The sequence below is a fragment of the Hakea prostrata genome, chromosome 9 (assembly GCF_041222555.1).
Source record: "Hakea prostrata isolate BN-2017 chromosome 9, UWA_Hpros_2, whole genome shotgun sequence".
NCBI lineage: Eukaryota > Viridiplantae > Streptophyta > Magnoliopsida > Proteales > Proteaceae > Hakea > Hakea prostrata.
The window spans coordinates 838129-846400 of NC_142608.1; the positions used below are offsets into that span (position 1 = coordinate 838129).

Consider the following 8272-nt stretch of genomic DNA (forward strand, 5'->3'; position numbering starts at 1 on the left):
ATGGGATGACATCCTCGTCCGGATAGCTGGTGAGATTCCATTTCAATGCTGAGCATAAGGGTGTCAATTTGGTTAAAAAACCGTTAAACCGTACCGTACCGAACTGTTTCCAAATTCGGTACGGTTTTTACCGAAACCAAATTTGGTAATTTCGTACGGTACGGTTATGGTATAAGGTATCATACCATCGGTAAACACCGTTTACCGTACCGTTAAACCGATTACCGATTACCGTTTACCATACCGTATACCGTAAAGTTATTAACCCTTTAAAGTTTAAACCCTAAACTCATCTCACACTTCACTTCATAGTTCATACCCCACCATACAGTCTCAATCTGCTTAATGAAAATAGCACGGTGCAGATATAAACATTATACAAGGAGACCCAATGGATTATCAAGTTAATAATGGTTTTGATCCAGCTAGATAAGCTTATGACCCCAATCAGGGAGGCTGGGCTTGCACTTCTGGTTCTTGTCCTGATGGCTTGTTTGATGGCCATTCTTATCTGCAAGTAGGCATTTGATAACATGCTTCATTTTTATAAATAGGTTTTCAGGTTCTTTATTCTTGGTGGTGATCCTTGTTCCTGCCAGTACCACTAAACTCTTTAAGTCTATCTAAAGTTGCTGAAGCTTCCTAAGTGCTTCCTAGGTAAAGATTGGCATCCCAAGCAATCTCAGTATAAAGGATTTTGTGGTTTTTGTTTCATATGTTTTGAAGGTTTGTTGAATTTTTTTCCTTTCAGTGACCAAGTCATTGGCCATTCCATAATGCATTATAACATCATTGGCAAGATGTTTAGAATGGTGGTTGTATTAATTCAATGACAATTCAACCTCACGTGACTGGGTTGAGATATTTGAATTTTAAGTAATTTGTTGTTAGTTTTCTGTTGAGGTTTGATTTTTCTCACTTGTTCCCATACAATACCGTAACAAAACCGTACCGTATACCGAATTGTGCCTTTTTTCCATACCGATTTTATACCGGTTTCATACCGTACCGTTTTTTAAAATACCGTTTTCATACCGTACCGTATAAATATGGTACGGTACGGTTATGGTTTGAGGTTTTCAAATTCAATACCGTACCATACCGTACCGAATTGACACCCTTAACTGAGCATATCTCAATTTAGGCGTCATTCATTTTATGAGAGCTCCACCACAAAAGAGAATATGAGTTTGACATTTTTGACTCACTTTGAGGTTTCAACTTTAATTGGAAGAGTTGCAGATAGGTAAAGAAGGCTTCATGTCCTCTACAATTCTCATTTTTTACAATTTCCTGTAATTTATATCTAGAATTGAAACACGTGGGAATCAATAATCCAACGGTCACAATCAAAACTCAACTAAAAATTGAATCTAGCGAATTCTTAAATTTCTTCCAATTTTGTCTCTCATTTATTTTAAAGGCTTAATTTAGAGATTATATAATTTTTTAATTAAGTTCTAATTTTAAACATTAGATTATTAATTGTCATATGTTGTAATTCTAAATATGACTTACAGGGAATTGGAGGGGGTGAAAATTGTAGAGGATGTGAACCTGATGAGGAGATGACGGACAAGAAGAGTATATAGCATTTTTGTTACAAAACATTGTAAGCTAATGGAATTCGTTAAAACTTAAGGGGATGTCTTTTTTAGATATTAACACAGTACCAGGGTCTAGATGTGAGTTATGACATTTTTTAGATTGAATCTAACCTCAGTTAAACCTTAGGAGGTCCAACTGAAAATTACCCTAAAATGTTAGATTTTTTTCTTTTTCTTTTTGTGAACACCTTTAGCAGAAAAGCAAAGTAAACGAATTATAATTCTAGTGAAAATCCAATTAATTATTATACATGATAGTGTAGAAGTAATTGATCATATGATTTTTATATTTTTAATTCTTTAATAGTTTGCACCTTATTTTCAAAGAATTTAAATTTAGAATCAATTCACTTTTTACCATGCAAATGGCTGAAATCGCAATTCAAGGAAGTATTGGACCTTCACAAGTGAGTAAGACCCGAGAGGTAAATAAGATGTTTGCTTTATTCTTGTTATGCATTAGTATGTGTAACATGAATCACTCCTTTATCATAAGATCAATGGAAAAAATTTTTCTCAAAATCATATCGTTCATCATATACAATAGTGGATAAGTAATTTGATCACATATACATATATATACTCCAGTTTTATTTTACTATTATATCTTTGTTTTTGTTTAAATGTCATATTTTCTGTATTAATTAAGTTATAATTTTATTTTTTTACTCATAAATTCCTGGTACCCTTTTTATATATTTTTATTTAAATACATAAAATCAAACTGAGAAAAAAAAATTTCCTAGAAAAATTTTTTTTCCTAGAAAAGAGAATATGAGATATATATATTTTTTCGATCTCAAACAATCCTCCTTACAAATTACTAATAAAAGCCTCAAATGAAAAATTGAAGATATTTTTTTCTTCTAAATCTAAATCTAAAAAGAGAAAGTATCTATATATGTATTTCAATCTCAAAGAATTTACCTCGTAAACAATGATTGAAACATTCCTTTTCTCTATATATATTTTTTCAAATGTATAAGATCGAACATTATCTCAAATTAAGAAAGAGATTTTTCATAAAAATAAGAGTAAAATATAATATATTTATTTTGTCATTTTATTTTTTACTCATAAATTCTTGGTATCATTTTTATAATTTTTTATTTAAATGAGAAAAATCAAATCAAGAAAGAAAATTTTCCTAAAAAAGAAAATTATATATATATATATATATATATATATATATATATATATATATATATATATATATATATATATATATATATATATATATATATAATATTTTTATCTCAAACAATTTACCTTATAAAACTCTAATAAAAGTTTCAAATGAAATAGGGAAGATATTTTTTTTCCTAAATTAAAAAGAAAAAATATAAATATATTATATCATATCATATTACACTACTATTATAAAAGCATGAACTAAAGAGAGATGGCTATATTTCTCTTCTCTTAAATGTCCTTATTCATTCAATTCTTTTGACCATAAAATCCTTAATTAAGAACAACCAATCATACTATCATACTATCATACCACTATTATAAAATCATGAATTAAAGAGAGATGACTACATTTCTCTTCTTTTAAATGCCCTTATACATTCAATCATTTTGACCATAAAATCCTTAATTAAGAACGACCAAAATTATAATTTGACATATAATAATATAATTATTGTTATTCTTTAATGAACGACCAAAATTATAATTTGACATATATAATATAATTATTGTTATTCTTTAATAAAATTCAACGGTGCATATTCTAAGGTTCGTATTCCAAGAGAATTGGCCTCCCCAATATTCGTTCGTAAAGAAACCATTTCTATTCTAGAATCTCTGACTTCCATCTACCCCTTAACCTCTTCTTTCTTCGTTTCTCCGTCTCCAAGATCTACCTCCACAACGAGATTCTACCCATGATTCCTTTTATCTTCTCTCTTCCTCTCTTTATCTTCTCGAAAGTCATTCCCTCTACACCCTTTCTCTTACGAAAAAAAAAGAGAGATTCTACGAGTTTCTCTTGGAAGAAATGGGGAAGAAAGCAGTTCTAACAGGTTTGAGTTTATTTTCTCTTCCGTTAGCTTGCGTTGTTGATTAGTGAATAGTGATTTCTAAAGTAACTATTACTTGCAGGTTTGAATAGTGATTTCTAAAGTAACTATTACTTGCAGGTTGCTAAAGTTGTCTCTTCTAATCTACCTACGAAATCAAAAGAAAGGTAATAGCTTTTACACTTAATAAGCAGTTTCGTTGTTCTTGAGGTGTTTATGGTGATCAATTAATGTTTGGGTGGTTTTATTTTGTTTCGTTTTTAGGGAAGAGGAATGCTAAGGAGAGATTGGAGAAACTGGTGAGGGCCAAGAAACAGAAAATAGCTGAGCAAGAGCTTTTGAAGAAACAGAATAGAATGGAGTCGACATCACAGAAACAACTGATGGTGGTGAGAATCGACGAGAGCGAGAACAGTTTCTACGCTCTCAAGTGGGTTATCGATCGCTTCTTTGTGCCATACCCTACCAATTCCCCTTTTAAGCTTCTTGTTCTTCATGCCAAGCCTTTTCCTACTTCGGTTGTCAGAATCTCCGGACCTGGTAAGCCTCCGCCCTTCTTACCTGCATTTTTCAACTTCTCTCGGTTAAATTCTACTTGTTTGCGTTTCCTGGATAACTAAGGTTCCCTTCTGATGTTACTTCGATTTGCAGGACTTGCCGAAGTTTTGCTTATTGTCCAATCAGATCTCAAGAGGAAAGCAGTTAAAATTGTAGCGAAGGCCAAGGAGCTCTGCCAGAGGAAATCTGTAAGAATCAGCCTAATAGTGATTATACTCATGAATCCTACCCAATACCCACGAAGAAAAACGGGGGAAATTTTAATCCGGCGTTTGAAATTACTCTCTCTATTAAGTTTTTGGATTTCTGAAAAAGGTTAGATTCATAAAAAGTTGTGATAAAATTCTTATGGCCGTATTTGTTCCCTGTAGAAGATCGTAAGTGGTAAAACACCTTCTCAACAACCAGACTATCTTTCTGTGCCCTAGCCAAAAATTTGTTGTTCTAAACTGAATCTTGCAATTGTAAAGTCATTGGGAATATCTTCTCTGATTACAGTAGAGAAAATTTTGATTAAAGTTGTTGATAATTAAGTGTTTTAACCTGGTCATTTTACCATCATACGAAGCTCAGCTGAGCAATTTGATAAATATGCAGGTGGATGATGTAATAGTAGAGGTGGTGGACGGAGATGCTAGGAATGTTCTCTGTGAGACTGTAGAAAAATTCCATGCTTCCATGTTGGTGGGAGTCATGGTTATGGAGCTATGGAAAGGTGAGCTTATGATCCTCGAGTATCATTGATTGATAAATGGTAGGAGCAAAGAAACAAATTTAGGGGAACCCAATTTCATCGTCTGTTTATTACTTTGAATATCATTTTCTTTTTCATTATCTTGTCTTCATTGTGCATTTCCAACATTTTGAATAGTGCTACTGAATTTGATTTCATGGCTACCGCAGAACCATCATTAAAACCCTGATATTTAAAGTTGGAATATTATATAAATACTTCTAGAACATGAAGCATATTGCCAAAATTTCTTCTTATGCTATAAACTGTGGCCAAATGATACTGTATTGAATAGAGAATTTGGGTAACGAATTCTCTGGGCCGAAATTTCGTCATTATACTATAGACTTTGGACAAATGATATGTATTGAGTAGGGAATTTGATAAAAGAGCTGAAAACTTCAATTTTTTCTCCAGGGTATGCTTTTTGTGTCCCAAAATGAGTATGCTTACACACTTGAAGTGGGTGGCATAATATATACAATAACTGATGTGGAAGAGCTCAGAGTGTGGATGAAGGCTTGTTTGAAGGATCACCCTCTCTTTGAAGCAGTCACAGAAGAAGAGCTTAAAGCAGACCCAGTTGTGAAGCTCTTGACTTCTGCTACTAAGGAAGGGCAGAAAGTGGCTCGAAATGAAGGTCAAACATTTCAGGCAGTTTATAGACGCATTGCAGCCCCTGAGGAGGAAGCAGATTAATTAAAGAAGCTTGGTGAATTTTGGTCCTCTGTAAGAACTTAGAGATGGCATGCTGGACAGTTGCAGATTGATTGGGATTGCTTAGCATGCGATAGCTACACTGGGGTACTAATATTGCAACATATCCTGCTATGTGCACTATATTGTAGTCTAGATATGCATCTATCTGCAGTGTCTACATTTTCTGTCCCCTGTTTTACATATTGCTAATTTGGTTTGATCAGTTAGAATTGTAATGGATAGATAATTCATATTTATTCTCTCTCAATCTGGGCTGCCTACATTTTTCATCTTGTGTTTTACATATTTTGAATTTAATCAATTGGAACTGTTAGGAATGGGATATTCATATCTATGGTGTTTTTCCTTACTATCTTTGTGATAAAGCTTTTGTGAGAATGCCATATTTCCCTCTTTAAACCATTAGCTGAGTGGAAACCTAAGAGTTGTAGAAAGTATGCAGCACAGAAATTGTAGACATGAACAGAAAATAGGGAGAGGAGGAAGAAGCAATGGTAGATGATTTGAGAGTCCATCAAGAATCTCATGATCAGTTTCTTGTTGCCTTCTGGGGCTTTAGTCATAAGCTATATCATGCCTAACCTCTGTCATTGGACTGTGGTTGAGAAAATCATTGTGGTACTTCCGAGATGGAGAGAAAGATTCCTATATCAAGATAGAATGATACAGTGAAAAACCAATTTCATTGGTATTTTGAATAGAATAGAAGTGTAGATCATAATGGTTCTTCTTCCCTTGAGATGATGGTTGTCCCAACTGACTGGATCTCTAGGGTGGAATTTTGCTTAGTGTAAACCTAAGAATAAACGTGCAGCTAAAACTGAAAATGAAATTGCTCTAGCTGGAAAGGGTTGCTTGTCTTACGTGGATTTCCTCTGTTGATAGGTTCCTAGACCTGCTTCCCTTTATTTTATTACCTCCTCTGATATTTTACCTCACTCTTCAGTAGAATTAGCTGATCCTTCAGGGGTTACTGACCCATGGGCATGTCTTGAAAGTGCTATGTTCGCTGTGCTTAACATGGTTCTTGGGTATTTTGAAAATGAATTAAAATATTAAATCAGCCAAAATGACTCCTTTTGACACATTTCTTAGGAGACGGGGGTGCTCTTTCTTTTCTTTTTCTTTCTTATTTTTCTGGGGGAAGGAAAAGAACCCGGGGGGGGGGGTGTTTGTGTGGGTGTTAGGGAGGAGTGGTGTACTGGAGAGGTGCCCAATGCTCAACCTGAGAATTGACAGCCCAAGCCTGTGCTCACCCAGCATTGGCCTTGAGCTTGCCTAGCCCAAGCATCGGCAGCAGTGAAGCTGGCTTTTGGCTTGGAAGTTTCTGGATTGTACTTGGGCAGGTTATTCTGTCATGCACTTCATTCATTGTTGTTTAGTTCAAAAGCTTCTAAAATTGTTGAATCGATAGAGGTGTTAATAAGTAATTAGTGGATAAGATTCAAAGTGCAGTTCATATGAAACTTAGAACAGCTGACATGAAGCAACCTGATAAGTGAGAACCATAACGAAAACATTCTTCTTTTTTATTTTTTGGGTAGAAAGAACGAAAGCATGACGAACTATAATTATTCATTTAGAGTGTTATAACAATGTTGATCATGAAGAACATATCTATCTAATACAACTCAGCATATTATTCCTAGAGGAATGTCTGTTAGGTGCTTTTTTTTTGGGATTTCAATTAGCTCTTCCTCAACTGTTGCAGTTTCAAGGGTTGCAAGAAGTTCGGTTCCAGTCACACCTGTTGTTGCTTTAAGTTCATCCCCCGTTGTGACTTTCGAATTGTCTACTATTGGTGCTATACCTTCTTCTGTTGCATCAAATGCAGTTCGGGTACCCTCTCCTACATCAGCTCTTACCCCCTTACAATCGACTATTTCAGGGGGTATTGTGGTTCCTGTTGTCGTGGATAATGTTGCCACTCCTACAATGTATTTTCCTTTTTCAAGATATATCTGTCATCTGTGTTTGTTTGTTTTCAAGATAATTTTTGTTCTCACCTTCTTATGTTGACACTTGTAGGACCAAGTTCGAGAATGCATCTCAAGGTGGTGCAACTTCCATTGATGGGGCTTCTGCTCAGGGATTGTGAAGATCTTTTTGAAAACGACGTTGTGGAATTGCAGAAAAAGGTGGGTAAACATAACAGAAGCATGCATATGCCTTTTTATTTGAATGTAGAGAACATCTATCTAATACAGCCCAACATATTATTCTTATAGGAATGTCTGAATTTAATAGTTGGTGAAAAAAGGGTGGATTTTCCTGAATTTTATTTGAGGATTACCAAATATTAGTTTGAAGAGCGTGAAATTTCTGTCTTAGTAGTTGATGATGTTTGACCTCATAATTAATATATGGTGCGCTACCACTGAATACTAATAAGTTATTAATGGTTGTGGCTTGGATCATGTTATAGGTTTCGCAGGTTACTTCATCCCATTGTATTTGGTAAGTAATCGAGAACATTAATGGATATCGACAGATATAGGATCCCCACCTCACTAAAGGTCAGAATTCAGGAAATTTTTTTTTTTTTTAATTCTACATAACATTTTTCATATTAGAAAAAAATTACATTATTTCAAACAAAAGTTCAACATTGTCCCAGATTTTTCAGAATT

General features: G+C 34.1%; 1 pseudogene across 1 annotated transcript; it reads left to right on the forward strand.

Moving 5' to 3' along the window:
* The first annotated feature begins 3456 nt into the window (after positions 1-3456).
* On the forward strand, positions 3457-4973 carry LOC149003883 (uncharacterized; annotated as a pseudogene). The gene is made up of 5 exons (XR_016169937.1): positions 3457-3634; positions 3752-3798; positions 3896-4171; positions 4283-4377; positions 4787-4973. The product of XR_016169937.1 is annotated as an uncharacterized LOC149003883 (transcript).
* Positions 4974-8272: the final 3299 nt, after the last annotated feature.